The following is a 26206-nucleotide window of genomic DNA, read 5'->3' as shown; positions in this document are numbered from 1 at the left end:
CTTGCTACTTTTTCAAAAATTATTCCTATACCTCACAAAAGAACTAGGAATAAGTAAGATAGTGACACCAAGAGGTTACCTGGTCAGCCTGAGATGGTGCTGTGGAAGAACCAATATTGCTTTACAGATCTCATGATATTCCTTTATAGACCCAGGTTCGAGTCATAATAAGAGTTTTCGGTAGTGGAAAGATTTAGATCGAATGAGATGATCCCAAGCTGGTGGGATTGGGTCCATTTCACCCACCTCTAATCTCCTGAGACACTGATCACCATCACTACCATTGTTAGTTTTTACTGAAGTTCAGCTAGTTGCCAAGCCATGTATTATTCCATTTAATTGTCAGATAACCTCTGCAGGGTGAGCATTAATATCCCCATTTCTCAGATGACAGACACAGAAAAATGTAATAATCCAAATTCTCTTATCCTATACCAGAATAAGGGGTAGGATAAATGCCCTTAAGCCTTCCTTAGTGGATTTAGAGAGAGACAAAGCCATTCATAGCCCTAAAAAGAGCAGGGGCTCATAGACAATTTCTTTTTTTGTGTACCTTTAAAGAAATTTGTGTTCTGAGCAGCCAAAATGAGACAACTGAGCTCAACTACACTGGTCTCTCTCTTCCAGTAGAAAATGCAGATTTACTCCAGTGGGACAGAGATATTTGAACAACAGTGATTTGTAGAATTTGGTGTACTAGTGGGGCTGCTTTCAATCAGAGCTGTTTATGATGAAAAGAGTCAGGTTATCTGAGCTCTTTTCTTCTTCCCTCAACCAAGTATCTCATCTATCCATGAGATAGATGTCCCTTCAGATGTGTCTAGGTGTGTCTACACCAGTACCCCAAGACCATTTTTGTCTAAGCCACCATCCTATTATCCCCAGAAACCTCCTAATGGGCCTGCCTGCCTCCACTTTTACAACTTGGGTTCTCCTCACAGCAGCCAAAACAATCTTTTACAAATTAAATCAGATACTACTGATTTAGTAGTGTTCTGATCCTAAGACACTCCAATATCCTGGGTGCTGGGCACTCAGTGCTCTTCTTTGTCTGGAAGCCTCCGTCCCCAGATCTTTACATGGCTGCTTATCCTGTTCTTTAGGTATTGGCTCAAATATCACCTTCTCAGAGACTACCCACCTCAGAGGCCACTCCCCCCATCACCTTACCCTGCTTTGCTATCTTGTTTTTGGACACTGAATCTCAATTAGCAAGCACAGTGCCTGGCATATGGACATTATTAATATTTACAAGAAGGAATAAATGAGTCCCATATCTTCACTGTCACCCATTATCTTCTAAGATAGAGGAAATGAGATACCTAATGACTAAGAAAAGTTATTAATTAGTCAACCTTGGAAAGAAAGTCTTTTGGGAATTTTCTCAAGGTAGACAATCATTTATATAGGGAAATCAGAAGGATAATTTTCTTATTAGGAATATTGTTGTGGGTGAAATTACGCTCATAAAAATAAAAGTCTGGGCTGGTGACTATTTGGATTTACTATTTACAAAGTTGCAATAATAATAATCAAATGTGCATTTATATAGTATTTTGTAGTATAAATAGTACTTTTGCACATATTAACTCATCTTTTAAAAATAACACTTTATGAAGGAAACAGGTATTATTCTCTGCATTTTACAGATAAAAAAATTGCTAGAGGCATTATAGCTAGTGAGTATCAGGTCACAACACCGTCTGGTAAATCTGAAAACCCAAAGATCCACCTTAAGAGAATATTTACACTTATAGCCTACTTTGAAAAAGGATAGATGGGATACACAGAGGAAAAACTTCTGTTTAGGGTGGTGCTTTAAGTTCCAGTAGGGTGGTATGTCCATTTCCTAGGGCTGTTGTAAAAGGTTAACCCAAACTGGGTGGCTTAAAACAGCGGAAATCTATTCTCTCACAATTTGCGAGGCTAGAAGTGTAAAATCAAGGTGTTGTCAAGGCCACACTCTTTCTGAAGTCTCTAGTGAAGGACTCTTCCTTGCCTCTTCCAGCCTCTGGTGGTTCCTAGCAATCCTTGGCATTTCTTGGCTTGTAGCAACATCACTCCAATACCTGCCTTTGTCTTCACATGACCTTCCCTCTGAGCCTGTGTATTCTCTCCTCTTCTTATAAGTAAGGATACCAGTCTTTGGATTTAGGGCCCAGATTAATCCAGTATGGCCTCAACTTAACTAATTACATCTGCAAGACCATTCTGGGATTCTGGGTGGATATGACTTTTGTGGGGGACACCATTCAAGCCACTATAGATGGGAAGTATCAAACTGTAAATGCCTCCTTTTCCTCTTCACCATCAGTTTCCATCTATTCTTTAAAAGAGTAGTTATCACATTTAATACAATACCTATCAAAATATCATCAACACTTTTCACAGAGCTGGGACAAACAATCCTAAAATTTGTATGGAACCAGAAAAGACCCCAAATAGCCAAAGGAATGTTGAAAAAGAAAATCAAAGCTGGTGGCATCACAATTATGGACTTCAAGCTATATTACAAAGCTGTCATCATCAAGACAGTATGGTACTGGCACAAAAACAGACACATAGATCAATGGAATAGAACAGAGAACCCAGAAATGGGCCCTTAACTCTATGGTCAACCAATGTTTGACAAAGCAGGAAAGAATATCCAATGGAAAAAAGAGAGTCTCTTCAACACACTGTGTTGGGAAAATGAGACAGCCACATGCAGAAGAATGAAACTGGACCATTTCCTTACACCATACACAAAAATAATCTCAAAATGGATGAAAGACCTAAATGTGAGACAGGAATCCATCAAAATCCTGGAGGAGAACACAGGCAACAACCTCTTTGACCTTGGCTGCAGCAACTTCTTGTTAGACACGTCTCCAGAGGCAAGGGAAACAAAAGCAAAAATGAGCTATTGGGACTTCATCAGGATAAAAAGCTTTTGCACATCAATGGAAACAATCAACAAAACTAAAAGGCAACCTACAGAATGGGAGAAGTTATTTGCAAATGACATACCAGATAAAGGGCTAGTATCCAAAATCTATAAAGAACTTATCAGACTCAACACCCAAAAAACAAAAAATCCAGTCAAGGGCACCTGGGTGGCTCAGTCAGTTGGTCACCAACTCAGTCGGTAGCTGAGTTGGATCCCAGGGTTCTGGGATCAATTCCTGCCTCAGGCTCCCTGCTCAGCGGGGAGCCTGCTTCTCCCTCTCCCTCTGCCTCTCCCCCCGCCTGTGCTCTCTCTCTCTCTCTCTCTCTCAAATAAATAAAATCTTTAAAAAAAATCCAGTCAAGAAATGGGCAGAAGACATGAAGAAACATTTCTCCAAAGAAGACATACAAAACGGCCAAGAGACACATGAAAAAATGCTCAACATCCCTCGCCATCATGGATATCCAAATCAAAACTACAATGAGATATCACCTCATACAGGTCAGAATGGCTAAAATTAACAACTGAGGAAACAACAGATGTTGATGAGAATGAGGAGAAAGGGGAACCCTCTTACACTGTTGGTGGGAATATAAGCTAGTACAGCTACTCTGGAAAACAGTATGGAGGTTCCTCAAAAAGTTAAAAACAGAACTACTCTATGACCCAGCAATTGCACTACTAGGTATTTATCCAAAGGATACAAACATAGTGATTTGAAGGGGCACCTGCACCCCAATGTTTATAGCAGCAATGTCCACAATAGCCAAACTATGGAAAGATATCCATCAACAGATGAATGGATATGGAAGATGTGGTATACATATACAATGGAATATTACTCAGCCATCAAAAAATGAAATCTTACCATTTGCTATGATGTGGATGGAACTAGAGGGTATTATGCTAAGCGAAATAAGTCAATCAGAGAAAAACAATTATCGTATGATTTCACTCATATGTGGAATTTAAGAAAAAAAAACAGAGGATCAAAGGGAAGGGAGGAAAAAATAAAATTTGATGAAATTAGAGAGAGAGAGACAAACCATAAGAGATTCTTAAGTATAGGAAACAAACTGGGGGTTGCTGGAGGGGAGGTGGGTGGGGGGATAGGGTAACAAGTTGATGGGCATTAAGGAGGGCATGTGATGTAATGAGCACTGGGTGTTATATGCAACTGATAAATCACTGAACTCTACCTCTGAAACTAATAATACACTATATGTTAACTAATTAAATTTAAATAAAATAAAATGAAATAAAAAAAGAGTAGGTATCCCTATATTTGCTAATTGTATTTTGTTCTCTCCTTTGCCAGTGACTCATACCCACTAGCTTTTATTCCTGTTCCTTCGCCCATCAGAAATATATCTTTAATAATCTATGCGGATTAATCTCACACACACACACACACACACACACACACACACACACTATGAATCTGTGCAATATAGAGTATTAATAGAGCCTTTCCCAGGGTGTGGATCCTAACTATGTTCCCAAAGTCAAACAATTAGTAGATTCAGACTACAAGTATGATGGCTGTTAGGTCAAATAGTAAAATAACCAGTGATTCCAGACTGTAGTAAAGGAAGGCTGGAGGAACAATTCATCAACAGCTATAACAATCATAGAATTCCTATTAATAGTTATATAACTAGGATTTTTTTCAATACAAGATTTAAGGTTTGCAGTCTTTATGGTGTTCTTCCTCATACTAAAGGAAAGTATATTTAAAAGACAATGCTCTACCCTATGATTCAATAATCACACTCCTGGGTATTTACCCTAAAAATACAGGATACAGACACCCCTATGTTTACTGCAGGATTATTTACAATAGCCAAATTATGGAAGCAGCCCAAGTGTCCATTGATAGATGAGTGGATAAAGAAGATGTGGTGTGTATATACATACAATGGAATATTATTCAGTCATAAAAACAGGAAATTTTGACATTTGCAACAACATGGATGGAGCTAGAGAGTAAAATGCTAAGCAATATAAACCAGTCAGAGAGAAAGACAAATACCATATGATTTCACTCGTATGTGGGAATTTAAGAAATAAAACAAACAAACAAAGGTAAAAAAAAGACAGACAAGCCAAAAAACAGATTCTTAACTATAGAGAACAAACAGATGGTTACCAGTGGGGGATGGGTGGGGGGTTGGATTAAATAGGTAAAGGGGATTAGGAGTGTGCTGGTCTTGATGAGCACTGAGTAATGTATGGAACTATTGGCTCACTATACTGTATACCTGAAACTAATATAGCACTATATGTTAACTATACTGGAATTAAAAAAAAAAAAAGACAATGCCTTATTTTAAAATCTCTTAGTACTGATCCATTTTGAGCCCATAAGCATTATTTCAAGTGAATGTTTACATAGTGTCTATCACCACTATCTTTATTTTTTTTTTAAAGGTTTTATTTATTTATCTGACAGAGAGAGACACAGCAAGAGAGGGAACACAAGCAGGGCGAGTGGGAGAGGGAGAAGTAGGCTTCCTGCTGAGCAGGGAGCCCGATGCGGGGCTCGATCCCAGGACCCTGAGATCATGACCTGAGCCAAAGGCAGATGCTTAATGATTGAGCCACCCAGGCACCCTCACCGCTATCTTTATGTAGCAGCATCTCACTTTCATAGATATTGTGGTATGTAAGATCTCTCCTGTCATCTAGTTCATTTCCCTGCCCTGGTTATAGAGGAGGTTCATACCTACAAAGAACCATTTGTGTTTTCTTTGCTTGCAGCTTGAACTAGCTTGTCTCACTGAATATGATTATAACTAGTTCATACTGATAGCAAGAGACTTAAATTGTTGAATGAAGATTTTTTTTGTTTTCTTTACTAAAATAAGTTTCTGGATCTCAGGACTTAAAATTCTGTCTCCCTTCTTCTTAAAAAGGAAAATTAAAGAGGCACCTGGGTAGCTCAGTCGGTTAAGCATCTGCCTTCAACCCTGGGATCTAGACAACTTTAGGGGCTCAGCGGGGAGTCTGCTTCTCCCTCTGCCCCACCCCATGCTCATGCTCTCCCTCTCTCTCTATTGCAAATAAATCTTTAAAAAAAAAAAGGGAAAATTAAAAAGAAAACATTATGAAATTATGCCCTTGCACACAGTAGGAATTCAATCAATATTGATTTCATTTGGATATTTGGAGCACTATTTTGATTCAAGTTATACCGTAGGAATAAACAGAAATGACATTTGCTCAGTAAGAAAAAAATGGTGTTGGGACAGTACCCAACACATGAACCAAAATTAATTCCAGATGAATTAAAAATATACAATAAAAGCACAAAATTACTAGAAGAAATAATGAAAGAATTAAAAAAAATAATATGGGAGTGAGAAAAGTCCTTCCTAAATATGGCACAAATTCCAGAAGTCATAATATAAGGATTCAGAACTTCATTATATTAAAATCAAAACAAATTTCTCTATGGCAAAAATCATCATTACCAAAGTAAGAGAGATATGACAGACTTGGAAATTTTACAATTCATATCATAAACAAATTGCTAATTTATATAATGTATGAAAAGCTTCTATGAATCAATGTATGAAAGTACAATAACCTAATGGGAAATAAGCAAATAGTTCATAGGAAAAGAAATAAAATGACTTTTAAACATATAAAAACAATCTCACTCACAGTAAGAAATACAAATTAAATCCTCACTGAGATACAATTTTATACTGAATACATTGTCAAAACTCCAAAATTATTGATAATACAATGTATTAGTGAAGATGTGGCAAAACAAGGTTTTCTACACATTGCTGGTGGGAGTGAAAACTGGCACACTCTCTATGGGATGCAATTTTCTAAGATCCATTAAAATAATATGCACATACCCCTTGACCTAGTAAGTCCAATTCTATGAATTTATTCTACAGATATACTTGCACACATGTGAAATGGCAATGAATTGCAACTTTGTAATAGTAAAAGATTAGCTATTACCTAAATGTCTATCAGTAGGAGACTGGTTAAATAAATAATGGTTTAGCCAACAATGGCATATCACGAAGCTGTAAAATGACTGAGGACTCTCCTACATAGAAATTCCTTCTCTGCAACCATGGCAGGAAGATGAAATAGATGACAGGAGAGGTCCAGAAAAACCATAAATACCTATAAACATTATATATATATATATATATATATATATATATTTTAAAAAGATGCAAAGCAGGATGTTTGCTATGCTATCTGTGTAAAAATGGGGAAGGGAGTATACGCAAATATGTATTTGCTTGTATATGCATAAAATATCTTTGAAAGGACACACAAAAACTTGGTAACATGGATTGCCATTGGGCAAAGGAACTGAGTAGGTGGGAGACACAGAGAAAGAGGATTTCCATTGCGTACCTTTTGTACTTTTTGAATTCTAATAATATATTCCCTATTTAATAAGTTATTCATTAGAAATATCTCTCACACAGAGACACACCCATAAGCACACACACAGATCAAACATTATTTGCTATCACACCTCAGACCTAGAAAGATAAGTAAATCCCCAGCATGCTACATTTTTGGCAACATTATCAGGCTACTGGGCCTTGGAATTTAATGACACATTATAATTAGGGTAGGTAGAACTCATCAGCCAAACATGTCCATCTCCTGAATTCCTAGCACTTATCATGCACATTCATTGAATGAAAAAATTCAAAATGAAGGATAAACTACAAGTGAAACAGTTAATGGCCTTTGTGGATAATCTCAACTATTGATAAAGTAAAAATAAACATGGTTATTATAACTGGTAAGCCTGGAGACTTGATTTCCACCACCCAGTTGTGAACTTGGTAAAGTCACTTAAATTAGGAGAGATGGCTGCCATATTAATAAATAGAGAGTGTGGACCAGATCATTTTTAATGCTTTGTCCAGGTGCATTTCTCCTAGAAGTATCCTCATTGCACATTCTTCATCAGAGTGTGTGACCAAGCTCTTTACTATAGGGTTATGTATAAGTCTCCAGCGTCTTAGACTGGTGAAGACCCCAGAGAGTTCCCCTGCATTTCAGCCTGACCCTTTTCCTCTTTGCCTTAAAATATACAAAAATCTTCCTGTTAATCCAAAAAACCTCTTGGGAGCCAATAGTTCATCTAGCTACCTTCTTGTTTCTTTCTTCCCTTTATCTGCCAAATTTCTTAAATATGGGATTTGTACCTGCTCCTCCCATGATTTAAAGCAACTGACACTTCTGTCTGTCTCTCTTATCAAGGTGAAATTCACATTACATAAAGTCAATCATAAAAGGTACAATCCAGTGGCATGTAGCACATTCACAGTGTTGTCTAACCAACACCTCCATCTAATTCTAAAATATCCTCATCACCTTCACACCAGACCTCATGCCCACTAAGTAGTCACTCCTCACTCCCTCTTCCCCTCAGCCCCTGGCAATCATTTTCTATCTTTATGTTTCTATGGACTTAACAATTCTGGATATTTCATATAAATTGAATGTAACCTATGTAAACTTTGGTGTCTGGATTATTTTACTTAGCATAATTTTTCAAGATTCATCCATTTTTTTTGTGGCTGATTAATATTCCATTGTATGCATACATCATATATCATGTTTTGTTTATCCATTCATCCATTGGTAGACATTTGGATTATCTCCACCTTTTGGTTGGCTATTGTGAATAATACTGCTATGAACACTTGTATACATGCATTTGTGTGAATACCTGTTTTTGATTCTTTTGGATATACATTTAGGAGTGGAATTGCTGGGTCATGTGATAATTCCATGTCTAAATTCTTTGAGGAACTTTTTGTGTCTCTTTTTAAAGCAGTTTTCTTAGGCTCAAGGTGGAGACATTAATTATAGTCTCATTCACTCAGTAAACAATTAGTAAGTGCCTACTAAGGTTAGGCCCTTTATTCAGACACCGGAAAATTTGAAGGTAAGATTGTTGCCCCTTTGAAGGTTCTCATGGTCTGCCAAAAAAAGATACATGGGGAAATTAATAAAATGTAAACCGGATAATGTCTTTCCTATAATGAAAACCTTCCAGGAATTCATCATTGTAACCAGAAGAATACCTAAATTCCTTACTAGGGGCTTCAAGGCTCTGTCTACACATATGACTTAATTTAATCTCCATGTAGAAAAATTCAGTCTGTTCTCTGTTTCACCCCAGCCCGTATTCATAAATTTATTTATTTATTTATAAAGAAGGCCCTTATTTAAATATTTGTGAAATAAATAAATATGTGAGTTTCATTCTGTTCTCCCCTTGGCTTCCAGGCTCCAGCCTTTGTTCTATATCTTGAATATGCTGACTCATTCCCTGCACAGGGCCTTTGTACTTCTGGGAATGCTCATTACCCTTCTGGTCCTTCTGGGAATGCTCATTACCCAGATCTTTGCATGGCTGTGTCCTTCTCATCATTCAGGTCCTGACTGCTCTGGTTAATAGATCCACCCAACCACAGTCTCTTTCACATTATCCCATCTTATTTTCTTCATTGAACTTAACCATTCCTGAAATTGTCTTGTTTACCTGCATATTTTCTTATATTCTCTCCTAAAATGTAGCTCCTGCTTGCATCATTTGCTGCTATATCACCTGAACTTGGCACATAGTAAGTGACTGTTAAATATTTCCTGACTGATGAATAATTGTACTACAGTTGTGTCAAATACTAAAATGATGGTATATTCAAGGCACAGTGTTGGCTCCAAGAAGGGAGAGATCCTGGAGGGGTTCTGTTTGAGTTTCTTGATGTTTTTGAGTGTCTGGCTTCTAGTTTTCTACTTCCATGCCCACCTTCACAGTTATCACAATCACGTCTATACCCCAAACATACTTGTGTTCCAAGCATACTCGTTTATTTCCAACTACCTAGTAGAAATTTCCAAGTTATCATTCCCCAGTCCCAGCTGATTCCTGAATTTTTTTCTGCAAACTTAGGATTTTAGGACCTGCTTTAACCACTCTATCTTCTTCATCTGTGACATCCATCCTGTCAAAACACCAGTGTCTTCAATGCTTCTACTGTTATGTTCCACCCCCTAAGAGAATCAAATGATTTATCCAGATTCCAAACACGTCAGAGTTAGCATTTTGTGATCCTTAACAAATACGGCCTCTCCTTTACCATTATGTATCCAAATTTCCCTTATACCTGTATAAGGCCTTTGCTGATCATTGCTGTTCTCATTTATTTGTCCCTCACCTGACCTCCTAAAGTCCATAATATCTGTACCTCTCTTTTTGGTACTTAACAAATATGATCTTGTTTAAATGAAATCATTCACTGATTTATCCCAATAGAATAGAAAATTCTTGAAGTGCAGGTTGTTTAAAAGTTTTAAATAATATCCACAGCCTTGTACCCAGAGTTATGTGCATATCATACATACATAAGTAATATCTTAATGAATAAATAAATATGGATATTGAGAAACTATGACAAAATCTCTCATGGACTAGGAACAGGTTTCCAGAGAGGCGAAAAATAGAGATGATTTGCATCTTTGCTTCCTATACATCTTTTTTGCAGTATTCCCAAAATTGGCTGCACATTAGAATCAGATTGGAAGCTTTACCTCATAGAGATTCTGACTTAGCTGGTCTGGTTTGGAGCATCAGTGTTGTGTGAAAACTCGCTGTGTTAATTCCAATGTATAGAACCACTGGGCAAGACTTTCAGAACCTATCATGTTCTATAAATACCTAATTATATATTTCCATGGTGTTTTTCTTTTTTTCTTGAGTTTGTGGGTTTTATGTATGACAAGTTTACGTGTTATATCAAATCACTATATGACCGACACAGTACAGTACTGCTGAAATGGGAACTTTCAGTTTAGAATAATCTCAATATGGTGTGTTTGGGGACAACAGTAAGACATCTGTTGATAATACTGAAACAACAGAAAAGGGGCAGACACTATTTGTTGGCCATTCAATAATATTTACAGCTTTTCTTCCTGGCTTACAAAGTCCAGATTTTGTTCAGGTGGCAATGTGCTCATCTTTGGAGGATGGATCATGATTGGCCTAAACCTATTTGGCAATCCCATTTTCCTTTCTTTGGTACTCACCTTCCCAGCCACTGAAGCTAAGGTAGCCGAAAAAGTCATAGACAATGATATTTTTTGGGCAAGTCTACTGGAAAACTGTTTGCTTTTTATTTTATTTTTTAAAAATATTTTATTTACATATTTGAGAGAGAGACAGAGATAGCGAGAGAGAGCACAAGCGGGGAGGAGAGGGAAACGCAGGCTCCCCTCTGAGCAGGGAGCCCAATGTGGGACTCGATCCCAGGACCCTGAGATCATGACCTGAGCTGAAGGCAGACACTTAACTGACTGAGCCACCCAGGAGCCCCAATAATTTCCTTTTTAAAAAAGAGACTGGGCTTATGTGTGCCACCTATTTTCCTTTCCTTTCCTGACTGTATACTTTCTCAGTCATTACCATAAAGTAACAAGCACAGGGACAGAAAACCAACATACTGAAGATGGCAGAACAGAAGGACAAAAGGATTTTGAGTTTGTGATACTAATATTCTTCTTGAGTTTTTGGAACTACCAACATCCTAACATTCTCTTACTGTGTGAGAGTAAATGTCTTTATTACATACTCAACTAATAAAAGTTGAGTTTTTTGTTATTTGCTGCCAGAAGCATTCCAAGTTGTCTTAGTCTGCTTGGGCTCCCATAACAAAACTATAGATCGGTGACTTAAACAACAGAAATTTATTTTCTCACAATTCTGGAGGCTAGAAGTCCCAGACCTAGTTCCAGCAGGGTCTGTTCCTTGTGAGTGAGGGTTCTCTTCCTGGCTTGAGGTGGCTGCCTTCTCACTGTATCTTCACATGGCTTTTCCTCAGTGTGTGTGTGGAGAGGGGGAACAAGCTCTCTTGTGCTTCTTCTTATAAGGACACAAATCTCATCGTGAGGAATCTACCTTTGTGACCTCATCTGAGCCCAATTACCTACCAAAGGCCCCATCTCCAAATATCATCACATTGGAGGTTAGGATTTCAACATAAGGAAGTTTGGGTCAGGGGACACAAATATTCAGTCCATATACCAACTATTAAAAGATTCCTCTGTTCACAATAGGAACACTGTTAGCCTATGAACATGCTCAAGGTAAAAGAAAAGCCATGTGTATGTTTTTAATGGCATTCTTCAGGGTTTCGTTGAAAATTACAGAATTACCATAAAGGAGGTCACATAACACATAAAATGTGGCAAAAATACAAAATATACCCCCTCAAAACTGTAAAACAATTACAAAAGTAGGAATCACCTATGTATTCGCTAAATATTCACTGAATGCCTACTGTGTGCATTGTGCATTTGGGGGATTTAAAGGTGAAAATTTCAGGGTTCCAGGCTTCTATATAATCTATTAGGAGAGATAAGAGAAACATGAGTGACTGATGAAGAAAGACTATAATACTCACTATACCTACAGAAATACAAAGTACTGCAGAAGTTCAGTGTTAGGTGAGGGAACTTCATTGAAGAGGTCAGATTTGGGATGTCCCTTAGGCTAGCAGGAGAATCTCTACAGAAACCAAATGTGAACTTCTGAAGGGAGCCACAGGAATACATTGTCTCATCTGCTCTGGGCTGCCCTCTCTCAGAACTGATTCTATCTATATCTATAGTACACCAATACTATCTAACAGTATTCCTATTGTGAACAGAGGAATCTTTTAACAGTTGGTATATGGACTGAATATTTGTGTCCCCTGCCCCAAACTTCCTTATGTTGAAATCCTAACCTCCAGTGTGATGATATTTGGAGATGGGGCCTTTGGTAGGTAATTAGGCTCAGATGAGGTCACAAAGGTAGATTCCTCATGATGAGATTTGTGTCCTTATAAGAAATTCTGAAAATGGACTGCTGATCAACTTAGTCATGAATCTGGGGCTAAGTTTTAATCCTGCCATTGCTGATGAAGAGGATTTAATAACTGCCTGAAGGAAAAGTTTAACTTTTAGCTAGGGTCCTAACATTTTTAGGATAATATTATTTAGGAACCTGGCAAAGTAATTAACCCACAGCTTGTGTTAATATACTTATAAAACATAAAACCCTTGTTTATTTTATTACCAGGTCCATCATTGGTACCCTTAACTATTGGGGACATAGGTACTTCAGTCTTTAATGAACTGTTGGGAAAACTGATGGAATTATGAAGGCCAATAAATAGTTTGGCCCTTTAAAGAGAGCTAATGGAAGGTTGTGACAATGTAGATTACACAGTCTCTTCCAAACTTTCATTCATCTCTACCATGTACACCAATGCTACTCCAGCCAGTCCACTTCTAACATTTGCAGAACCTGTGGTGAGAGCTTAAATGGAGGTCCACACACCATATGTCTAAATATTTAAAAGTTACATGTCAAATGGTTGCATAAAACAGGTTCCACCTTCCTACTCTGACAAATACGTACCTTTGTTAACATCCTGGAAGGCCAGGTTGTAGTGAGGAGTTCTCAGACTTTAGAGGAGGAATCCTGTGTGGGGAGTTAACTCACAGCCTCCAGACCCCAACCCTGCTCTTGCCACCCTGGCTTTGCCTCTCACTACGAATGATTTCATGCACACGTGTGAACATTCTGCCTACCCATCCAAAATCCATTCCCCACTCCTGTGAAGTCACCCCGTGGGCTTGCTGGATGCAGACCAAGAGGATGGCCCTGTGCAGGTCTTGGAAGTGCACTTAAAATTCTAGAGAGCTGGTTGTAGAGTGTGGTCTAGAAGTAGGAAGGGCTGATGAATGATGAGTGGGTACCCTCTCTTGATCTCATGGACTCCTCAAACAATGGGAAGGGATAAGATGCAGCCAGGATGAAGTCAGAGCAGAGAGCCCTCTAATATGCTGCACCCCAGCACTCCTTCCTCTGCTGCTTGTAAGCAGTGAGAACTTGTGTGAGTTCTTTAAACTATATGGGCCTCAGTTTCCTGATCTGTATAAGGGATCATAAAGCTGCTCCTCCTGCTACTACACCAAGGTTGTTGAAAGGCCTAAATAAATTTAACAATGTGTGTACAAGTGCTTTGCAAACGTGCTATATACTCGTAATGTATTGCTGTTTTGCTGGTCTTTGTTTGCCTGCTTGTTCTCCATTGTACCATGTACTAAATCAAAGGGCAAAGCAGCTGCCTGCTGTGCACATGCTCTCATGTTCTCATTAACATACAACCAAAGAAGCAAATATGGAGAATGGATGACAACGGAGGCAAAGGTTATTAAATATCCTTCAGATTTTATGTTTCCTAAACATGCTGCCTGAATCCTCCAGGTCCAGATTGATTTCTTTGAGACCCTGAGTTTGTGGACATGTGCTAATTTGCATGGCTGATCTAGGCTCCCAGACTGATGGCAGGTAAGGGACATTACTCTTCAGCTGTAAAGCAGGGTAACTCCTGCATTAAGCAGGAAGCAGACTGATATCTCATCCGTTCAGCCCACACAGAATATGCAGCGTACCTTTGTGGCAAAAGCAGGCTACTGAACGAGCGGGGTGTGCCGGGGAATGAATTACACCCTGAGCTTCTGCATCCATAAAAATGAGGCCGTTCTGGGGTCAGGCGGGTGGGTGATGTGTCATGGAGGCAGGTTAAACTGATTCGACCCTCCAGCTCCCTGATTTGAAGCTGACAAAAGGGGCTGTGCTGTGACTCTGGGCTCAGAATGATCTTACTTTGTCTCTGGCCATTTTGAACCAGGGAAGACTCTGGATTTCTCTTTCCTAGAATTGTGTTTTCTTTCTTCTTTAAAAATTAAAAAAAAAAAACCCATATCATTCCTATCTGTACAGAAATCCAAATCAGTGTTGTTCTCGGGGTAGAGATTTTGTTATGTTTGGGGCAAAACCCCCATAATCTTTATCCCGTTTTAGCATCTTACTAAATAGAACAAATTGTGCTATTTCTGGGTTTTTTTTTTTTTTTTTTTTTGCTTTTCAAAAGCAATTACTTTCCTGTCATTTTTAGACATGCAGGCAGAAGAGTCTGCCTTGATTACCCATCCTTCCTCCCCTCCCCCTTTCAAGTCCTTCGGCTTCTGCACTGCTAGGGAAGGATTCAATTAAATGAAGTGTCAATGGAGTTACAATGGTTTCAGGTCAGAGACGTCAGTAAAAAGCTGCCGGGCCGTGCTACCCCCATGTATGTAAATGCATATATTTATACCAGGGATGTCAACTTTCAGGACTCTCCTCCTCTGCTCTTCCCTGATCAAAGATGATTGCTGAGGCAATTACTGCAAAGGAAAAGAAAATCAGGGCCTCTCCTTCATCCTTGTGCTGTCGGAGTTTAATTGCTTGGAATAATGGAGCAGGAGTCCCTTCCCTTTGCACACGGCCACACTTAGGCACACACAAACTTTTATGCATGGCTGTGCTAGGACATAAACACACGTGATAGCAATGCAGGAAAACATGCATGTGCCCCCTAGTTCTGATGCACATCCATGTACAGGGCTGCCAGCACCGCAAAGAAAAACACTGCACTCTGGCTAATTCAAGAAAAGCAAGGCACAGTACCTGGTTCACAGTAAAAACCGTGTTTTTATCTTCTTTATGAAAGACTTAATTTTTATTCCCTTACCGAAAGAGATAGCTAAAGTTAAAAAAAAAGAGAGAGAGAGGATAGAATGAGAAGTCACAGCAACAAAATACACAAATACTTCAAACTCCTTTAGTTGTTTAATTCTCCTCTACACACAGTCACAGAAGTCCTAGGTCTCCACACAAACACTTCACATGTTAAAACCCCTCTCAGACCCTTTTTGCTTTGTGTAGGCAGTTACAAGGACAAGTTGAGTATTCCACGCTATTCACTGTGTTCTAGGCTCTTCTGTTTTGTTCTCCTAAGACATGGAGAGGGATTCTAACCTGTATCAACAAATACAAGGAATGACATTCAGATGCAGAGAATCTGAGCTTTCTCTCTAATTAGTTCTGCTGTGTGCAGGCACTGGGAGTGCATGCAGCTTCGAGCTAGGGTGAGTCCCTGGTCATGCGTAGAACACAGGCTCTAAAGCATCCATATGGCAGCTATAGTTTTTCATTTCAGGCTCCCGAGGGCTGTCAGATTTTAAATATTATTATTTGGTCTAATTGGTTCCTCCTTTGATGGCAAGAGAGTAAAGACAGGGAAAAAATACCCCCACAAACCCTGTCATCAACACAAAGACACGCTGCAGACGCTTGGCTTTGTGTTACAACCACTGAAAATTTTCCTTTTTCTTTTTATGGATTAAACTGCTGAGGCTGTATGCATGAAGCACATGTCCATCCTTCCTAGGACATTTGAGAATACACACAGCTTTTCAGAAAAAGGAATTTAGATTTTTTTCCCACAGTTGTGATTGTTGAAAGTAAGAAAAAATTATTTTCTGAAAATTTCAGAAAATGGTGGTGATAGGTAACAAAGTACAGGCTAAAAATGATCCCAAAGCACCTTATTTTATAGGTTTGGAGATAAAAATGTGACTATGTGGGAGGGCCCCCCAAATATGCCAAATGTTACAACTGAACCCCTGAGAATGTCTGATATTTTTGCTTGTTTTCCTGGCTCTGGTTCCTAACTGAAGTCTGGGCTTGGATTTTATATTTCTGATTCCCTTCTCTAATGGCTCTCAGTGCCTCTTTACAAACGTGTGTACCTCCGGCTGCAGCCTCCGAGCTGCACTGATGCTAATGAGCTCAGACTCTGCCCAGCCCTCTATGTTAAGCCTAATAGGAGAGGCAGAAACATAAGCAGACGATTAGAATATGGGATAAAGGCCATGATAAAGGTAATGGGAGAGTACCCAGGAGGGGCAGAAAACCTATTTGGGAAGGGAGGAAAAGACATGGGATCCTGTTCTGGAGGAGATGATTCCTGGGCCAGAATTAGCCAGCAGGGTATCAGTTGTAATGCCCAAAGCAGCCAAAGTCATCTTGCACTTGAAATTAATTTTTTTCAAGTGATTTGATCTCTCTAACTGTCATTTAATGGGAAGCCCAATGCCCTTTTCCAGAATTTTGTAAACTCCTGGGTTCAAATGGCTTTTAGGCCAGTTCCTATTGCATATTTGTCATAGGCATTAAACTTCCTTTGGTCTGTTCCTTCCGTCTGGTGTGTATCAATCCCGGTGTGGTACTTGGTACTACACAAGTACTTGGCACTTGATTTGTATAAACAACCTACACAGGTATTTGTGTGAACACCTTGAATTTTGGAAGGATGGGGATTTTCCATTACCCTATTCTTAGCTCTTTCTTGATTTTCCAACTCCTTGCCTTTCTTTTCTGTAGCTCCTTCTCTCAGACTCCTCCCTCAGCAGCTCAGCTATGCTACTTCATTCTGGCAAGCAATAGAGTTCTCTATCTCCTTCCCTGCTCCAGCCTGCCTCTGTATGCCCAATGTGCATATCCACTGTCTTTTAGAAATGCACTTACATATGTGCACACACACACACACATACACTCCCTTGGCAGAGGCTTTGAAATTTTAGAATTTTCCTCCTTCTTCCTCTACTTGTCTGTGCAGAGATGGATTTCCTCATGCTGAGGATTATGGAAACTCTCCTCGTCACCTCCCCAGCAAGGTCGGGTCATTCCACAAAGTTACTATGCATCAACAGTGTGCCTGGCTCTGTTTTATAGGCACGGGGGACACAGCAGAAAATAAAAAGAGTCCTTGCCCCGACAGGGTCAGCATTAGTTTCTAATACCATTTCCTCCTGTTTTTCCAGGAGGTAAAATGTATTTAATAAATGTTTGCTGGGTGAGAGTTCTCACTCAACTTTCTTCTGCCACCTTATGTCTCTTTACTCCACTTCACCAACCTCGTGTTCCAGTCTACTGTCGACTCCCCAAAGGCCACCAGTCCATTCCTGCTGCTAGAACTTTGCAAGGGGTATTTTTAAAGCTAACATTTGGGGTGCTTGGGTGGCTCAGTCGTTAAGCGTCTGCCTTCGGCTCAGGTCATGATCCCAGGGTCCTGGGATCGAGTCCCACATCGGGCTCCCTGCTCAGCGGGAAGCCTGCCTCTCCCACTCCCCCTGCTTGTGTTCCCTCTCTCGCTGTGTCTCTCTCTGTCAAATAAATAAATAAAATCTTTAAAAAAAAAAAGCTAACATTTATTGTGTTCTTCTCATGAGCTTTGCAAAGTGCTTTATATTCATTCTTTCATGTAATCCTCACACAAACCCAATGAAGCAAATAATATTAGTTTCATTTTATAGATGAATAAACAGGAGCTTAAAGCAGTTTTTTTTGCTCAATAGCTGGTCTCTACCTGTTAAAATCCTACCCACCCTTAATATCCAATTCCAAATCACGTGCTCTCTCCCAACTTTGAAATTCCACATCACTGTGTTTCAGCTCTGACTAATTTACTAATGTATTAAAGATATATATTTTTTACTATTAGACTGTAAGCTCTTTGAGTATAAGGGGTAGATACAGATCATACTTGGATCCATTCTTTTCCTTACATAAGGAAGCATCAGTAAATTTTTTTAAAAGATTTTATTTATTTATTTGACAGAGAGAGAGAGAGCATAAACAGGGGGACCGACAGAGGGAGAGGGATAAGCAGGCTTCCCGCTGAGGCAGGGAGCCCGACGTGGGGCTTGATCCCAGGACCCTGAGATCATGACCTGAGCCAAAGGCAGATGCTTAACGACTGAGCCACCCAGGCACCCCAGTAAATATTTTTGAATTAATTTAAATTAAATAATCATAGCAAATGGCTTATCTCAAAAAGGAGCTGAAGGTCACTCAAATTATCTGTATCTATGAGAAAGTTCAAAATACTGTTTTGGATAGAGCCAGGATTTTGAAATAATTTTAAATAATATTATATAATACCTGTATAGTGAGAATTAACATGGCTCTAAACTATTTGAGACCATTCTGCTCTACGGCAGGAATAGAATAATACTGCAGAAGTTAAAAAACTAAAAACAAAAGTTAAACCAATTTCAGAATCACTAAATAATGAGGGCTTACAGCTGCTACTATAAACAACTTAATTATGTTTTAGTACAGATAAGTTTTGTACATTGCCTAGGCCAGAAAAGACTTATACCTAGAAGAGAGAACCTGTTCCAAGTACTCAAGGTCTATACTTGGTGGAGCCAAAGACAGGGGCTATTTGTGCATGTGTCTAATTTTCTTCTCTTTGTTCCCTGACAGTGAATCTATGACAAAATGTTTTCTCAAGGGTCACCAAGAACCCATGTGGAATTCCACTATAGGTAAAAGCTAGAAGGAATTACATGTGTCAAATCCATTTCTTTGGGGGTAAAGCTAAAGTCTATTTCTCCTTCATGCCACATAATCAATATTTATTTTATATAGCTACAGATAGCAGGTAGAATAAATAGATACCAATGCCTAATATAGGTGAAGATAGGAGGAAATAAAGGTAAAAAACAAAAGAGAGGCTTGACTTCTGGAATAGAAGAATATTAAACAGAAGTGGTAGAATATGGACAGTAGGACTTAATAAAGAGAATATAGTTCATTTTTACTGAGGCTATTACTCATTTCAAAAAAACGGCTTTGCCTCATTGATTTTCACTGGTCATTGAGTCATCTATTTGCTGGCTGGTACTTTGGTTCTTTTTTTTTTTAAATGTCTTTATTCAGCTGCTTTGAACCTCTGTAATTTTGTGTTATGTGTTGCACTAATCAAATGCCAAATCGAGCAATGTTTTCATTATGAAGATGTGGTTAAAACAGTATCATAAAAAGGATGTAATTTGTATGCAGTCAGGAAAAAGCTTCCATGTAAGATTTCTCAACCATACAGATGATGACCTTTATGAAGGGTACTCAAGACTTTCTAGCAAGTTTTCAGGTTATCTTAACCTCAGTGTGCTGAGTACTTTCCATTTGTCCTTCCAGATTTACTCTACATCCCTCTTCACCTGGTTTGTGCTGAGGCTGACCTTTATGAACTGTATCAACTGGCCCCCTTGCCTCTGGCTTCCATTGGTTCAGTTAAATAGGATCAGTGGGAAAAGGGAGATCCACTCCCTCTCTGAAGATCAGTTGAGGGCAGCTGTGTTCTTTGATTCAACGCTGCAACTCTTCCCAAATGTCCTCTCTATACAACTCTCTCTCCTTTCTCACCTTCAAGGTCAGGGGTGGTAACAGCTCCCCTGTTCTGATACTAACTCCAGGACACTGCACCATCCCTTGCTATTTCTTCTTCTTTTTAAATGTCTATTCATGTCTTCTGCCCATATTTTAAAAAATTCTTTACTTAAATTCAGGTTAATTAACATATACTGTACTATCAGTTACTGGGGTAGAATTTAGTGATTCATCAGTTGCATATAACACCCAGTTCTCATTATATAAAGTGCCCTCCTTAATGCCCATCAACCCAGTTACCCCTTCCCCCCACCCACCTCCCCTCCAGGAACCTTCAGTTTGTTTCCTAGAGTTCAGCATCTCTTATGGTTTGTCTCCCTCTCTATTTTCATCTTATTTTATTTTTCCTTCTTTTCCCCTATGTTCATCTGTTTTGTTTCTTAAATTCCACATATGGGGGGGTGCCTGGGTGGCTGAGTTGGTTAAGCGTCTGCCTTCGGCTCAGGTCATGATCTCAGGGTCCTGGGATCTAGCCCTGCATTGGGCTCCCTGCTCGGTGGGGAGTCTGCTTCTCCCTCTCTCTCTGCCCTTCCCCCTGCTTGTGCTCTCTCTCTCTCACTCTCTCTCAAATAAATAAATAAATAAAATCTTTTAAAAAATTTTCACATATGAGTGAAATCATATAGCATTTGTCTTTCTCTGACTAATTTCCTTTAGCATAATACTCTCTAGTTCCATCCATGTCATTGCAAATGGCAAGATTTCATTCTTTTTGAGGGCTAATATTCCTCTGTGTGTGTGTGTGTGTGCACGCGCGTGTGTGTAATTAGTGTCTTTATAAGAAAAAGAATGAGCATGTACCCAGGAAAGGTCATGTGAGCATACAATAAGAAAGTGGCTGTCTACATGCCAGGAAATATGCCCTTACCAGACACCAAATCTGCTGGCACCTTGATCTTGGACTTCCCAACCTCCAGAACTGTGAGAAATAAGTTTATATTGTTTAAGCTACCCAGTCTCTGGTATTTTGTTATACCAGCCTGAGGAGAATAAGATAACACCTCTTCCCCAATTGTGACAACCAAAAATGTCTCCAGGCATCTCCAAATGTCCTATGGGGGCAAAAACACCCCCAGTTGAGAACCACTGAATCAAAGTATCACATAAATTGTTGTCAAATTGTAAGTACGATAAGTACTTCCTGCCTTAGTAAATGGTGCTACTGAATGCCTGGGGCCATAAATCTTCTTGACTCCTCTCTTGCTTCCATACCCACATCTAATTTATCAGCAAGTCTTGATTCACCAACAAAATGTATCCTGATTCTAATTCTTTCAACCACCTCCACGGTACCATCCTAGTTTAAGCCACCATCATTTCTCACCTAGATACTATAATACCTTCCTAACTGGCATTTCTGTTTCCACTTTTGCCTCCCCTATGCTCTTTTTCCCACATAGTAGCCAGAATTGGCCTTTTATAATGTAGATCAGATAATGGCATTCTATGTTCAAAATCCTCTAATGATTCATTACTCTTGGAATAAAATATAAGTCCTTACATGGCCTGCATGGTTCTAAATGGCCCCACATTATATAGTCCCTGGCTACCTCTCTGAACTCATTTTCCACTGCTCTTCCCCTTACTGCACTTCAGCCACACCAATCTCCTTTCTGTTTCTTAAATATGCCAAGCACAGCCCCGTCTTTGAGCTTTGTACTTGCTGTTCTTTTAGCCAAATTTTTTTTTCTATGAACTGTCTGGTCACACACTTTTCCTAATTTTCTGTTGGGTTGATGGTATTTTTCCTTGGAGTATTCTATTTTGATTGAAACTGTTACTTCAAAAAAAAAAAATCATGAGGTGTATGCTGATAATCCATACTCTGGTATGCTTTCACTTCTAACACAGGTAGAGAAAGAAGACAGAAAGAGGGACAGGTGCTTGAAATACAGGCAGCCTTAAAGGAGGGAAAGAAGAGTTCTCTGATTGTTGGCAATATCTTCTGAGATTTTTTTTTTTTTTTTGCATTACTTTCATTTTTGTCATCTGATGGTTCTTTCAAACCATTTTTCCTTCTAATTCTAAAATGCTTGAATTTTGGGGTGCTTGGTAGGCTCAGTCAGTTAAGCATATGCCTTTGGCTCAGGTCATGATCCCAGGGTCCTGAGATCAAGGACTGCATCGGGCTCTCTGCTCAGCAGGGAGCCTGCTTCTCCCTCTCCCTCTTCTTGCTGCTCTGGCTGCTTGTGCTCTCTCTGTCGAATGAATAAATAAAATCTTTTAAAAAATAAATAAAATAAAATAAAAATAATAAAATGCTTGAATTTGATGAACAACTGTTATGTGAATACCACTAGGACTTGCCTTTCTGACCTCAGCTTGTACTATTCTCTCTGTGGTTCTCCCACTCCAGTCCCTGACCTCCTTCTGTTTGATGAATAGAATGATCCTGCCTCAGAATCTTTGTATTTACTGTATCCTGTGCCTGGAATGCTCTTTCTCTGACTATCTAAATAGGTGTCTTCCGTTTAATCAACTTCTAAGTGACATCTTCCCTGACCACCCTACCTAAAATTTCAATACTTCTCTACCAAAGTTTCCTATTAGTCCTTGATTTATTTCTTCTCCTTAGCACTTATTATCTAACATACTAATATTTTTACTAATTTTTCATTATATCTTTTTTTTTTTTTTTTACCTCCTTTAGAATATAAGCTCCAAGAGGGTGGGGATTTTTGCATGTTGTATTCACTGTTCTATCCCTGAAGAACAAAAACTCTTTAATGAATTAATAAATCTAAAAGTGAAAGATAGACTCTTTGACCTTCTCTGAGTTTATACTCTCACTGAAAAGAACAACTAAAAATACTCATCCAACCATATATAGAACAACTAAAGATATAGGTGTCTAGTGATGATAGACTTGGGTGCTTACAGTAACATATGGAGAGATTAGTAATTTTGCTTTGGAATTAGTTAATGGGGAGCAGTTGACTCCTGAACTGGATCTTAAGGTATTGATGAACCTGGACTAGAAGAGAGAAGTATGAAAGCATTCTAGAAAGACAGAGTAATATAAGTTGGGTTAGATATACCAATCAGGCTGTTCTGGTTGAAACAGAGGGACCGGGTAGAAACTTAAGAATTAAGTTTAGATAATACATGAGTATATCAATCAAGGTCTCAGCAAGAAACAGCTGTCATACTCAGAATAAGAATTTAAAGAGGGCTTACTTAAGCAACGACTTACAAATATTTTGGCACAGGTGCAAGAAATAGCAAGGGAGAGTCAACCAGGAAATTAAAGAAGAATTTTAAAAACACATGGAAGCAAATAAAAATGAAAACACAACAGTTCAGAACCTTTGGAATGCAGCAAAGGCAGTCCTAAGAAGGAAGTATATAGCAATACAGGCCTTCCTCAAGAAACAAGAAAAGTCTTAAATACACAGCCTAAAGGAGCTGGAAAAAGAACAACAAATAAAGCCTAAATCCAGCAGGAAAAGAGAAATAAAGATTAGAGAGAAATCAATGATATAGAAATCAAAACAAAACAGTAGAATGGATCAAGGAAACTAGGAGCTGGTTCTTTGAAAGCATTAATAAGATTGATAAACCCCTGGCCAGACTTATCAAAAAGAAAAGAGAAAGGACCCAAATAAATAAAATCATGAATGAAAGAGGAGAGATCACAACCAACACTGAAGAAGTACAAACAATTTTAAGAGAATATTTTGAGCAATTATATGCCAACAAATTAGGCAATCTGGAAGAAATGGATAAATTCCCTGAAACATGTAAATTACCAAACTGAAACAGGAAGACATAGAAAAGCTGAACAGACTCATAATAAGCAAAGAAATTGAATCAATAATAAAAAATCTCCCAACAAACAAGAGTCCAGGGCCAGATGGCCTCCCAGGAAAATTCTACCAAACATTTAAAGAAGAATTAATACCTATTCTTCTGAAGCTGTTTCAAAATATAGAAATGGAAGGAAAACTTCCAATCTCTTTCTATGAGGCCACCATTACCTTGATCCCAAAACAAACACATAGATCAATGGAACAGAATAGAGAACCCAGAAACAGACCCTCAACTCTATGGTCAAATAATCTTCGACAAAGTAGGAAGGAATGGCCAATGGAAAAGACAGTCTATTCAACAAATGGTGTTGGAAAAATGAGACAGCCACATGCAGAAGAATGAAACTGGACTATTTTCTTTTTTCTTTTTTAAAGATTTTATTTATTTATTTGAGAGAGAGAGAATGAGACACAGAGAGCACGAGAGGGAAGAGGGTCAGAGGGAGAAGCAGACTCCCTGCTGAGCAGGGAGCCCGATGTGGGACTCAATCCCGGGACTCCAGGATCATGACCTGAGCCGAAGGCAGTCGCTTAACCAACTGAGCCACCCAGGCACCCAGAAACTGGACTATTTTCTTACACCATACACAAAAATAATCTCAAAAAGGATGAAAGACCTAAATGTGAGACAGGAATCCATCAAAATCCTAGAGGAGAACACAGGCAACAGCCTCTTTGACCTTGGCTGCAGCAACCTCTTGTTAGACACGTCTCCAGAGGCAAGGGAAACAAAAGCAAAAATGAGCTACTGGGACTTCATCAGAATAAAAAGCTTTTGCACAGCAAAGGAAACAATCAACAAAACTAAAAGGCAACCTACAGAATGGGAGAAGTTATTTGCAAATGACATACCAGATAAAGGGCTAGTATCCAAAATCTATAAAGAACTTATCAAACTCAACACCCAAAAAACAAAAATTCCAATCAAGAAATGGGCAGAAGACGTGAACAGACATTTCTCCAAAGAAGACATACAAATGGCTAATAGAAACATGAAAAAATGCTCAACATCACTTGGCATCATGGCAATCCAAATCAAATCTATAATGAGATACCACCTCACACCGGTCAGAATGGCTAAAATTAACAGCTCAGAAAACAACAGATGTTGGCGAGGATGTGGAGAAAGGGGAACTCTCTTACACTGTTGGTGGGAATGTAAGCTAGTACCGCCACCCTGGAAAACAGTATGGAAGTTCCTCAAGAAGTTAAAAATAGAGTTACCCTATGACCCAGTAATTGCACTACTAGGTATTTATCCAAAGGATACAAATGTAGCGATCTGAATGGGCAACTGCACCCCGATGTTTATAGCAGCAATATCCACAATAGCCAAACTATGGAAAGAGCCTAGATGTCCATCAACAGATGAATGGATCAAGAAGATGTGGTATATATATACAATGGAATATTACAAAGCCATCAAAAAAATGAAATCTTGCCATTTGCAATGACATGGATGGAACTAGAGGGTATTATGCTAAGTGAAGTAAGTCAATCAGAGAAAGACAATTACTATATGATCTCATCGACATGTGGAATTTAAGAAACAAAACAGAGGATCATAGGAGAAGAGAGGAAAAAATAAAACAAGACAAAACCAGAGAGGGAGACAAACCATAAGAGACTCTCAATCACAGGAAACAAATTGAGGGTTGCTGGAGGGGTGGGAGGTGGAGGGATGGGGTAACTGGGTAATGGACATTAAGGAGGGCATGTGATGTAATGAGCACTGGGTATTATATAAGACTGATGAATCACAGACCTGTACTTCTAAAACTAATAATATGTTATATGTTAATTAATTGAATTTAAATTAAAAAAAGAAATAAAAAAGAAATAATGATGTAAGTATTAGGATAATTTTGAAACTTATATATGAAATATGGGATAAAGTAAATGAGTAATTATGGCTATTCTAATTCTATCATCCCATATGTCCTTGAGAACCAGAAATTATGGTCTGTAAGAAAAAAAGATGTAGGTTTAATAAAGAATATATAAATTAACCTGATAATCCTGAATTTGAATTGGAGATCTCAACATGAATTTATGAGGTATTTCATCTCTCTATAAAGTAAATATAGGCTATAAATGTATAATAAAATAATATAAATATATGTAGTTAAATATACATACATATAAAGATAAAAATATATGCTTAATTTCACACACATATATATGCATACACAAAACATATACATATATATATTTGCTAGTTTAATCCACTGAAAAGGCCTAGAAACAATTACCAATTCAGTAGCATTAAGAATCCCTTAGTGCCGACACTATATC

This window comes from Phoca vitulina, unplaced genomic scaffold (assembly GCF_004348235.1).
Source record: "Phoca vitulina isolate PV1807 unplaced genomic scaffold, GSC_HSeal_1.0 scaffold30, whole genome shotgun sequence".
NCBI classification, from domain to species: Eukaryota; Metazoa; Chordata; class Mammalia; order Carnivora; family Phocidae; genus Phoca; species Phoca vitulina.
The sequence above is the reverse complement of the archived record's forward strand: the minus strand, read 5'-3'. Positions refer to the sequence as shown.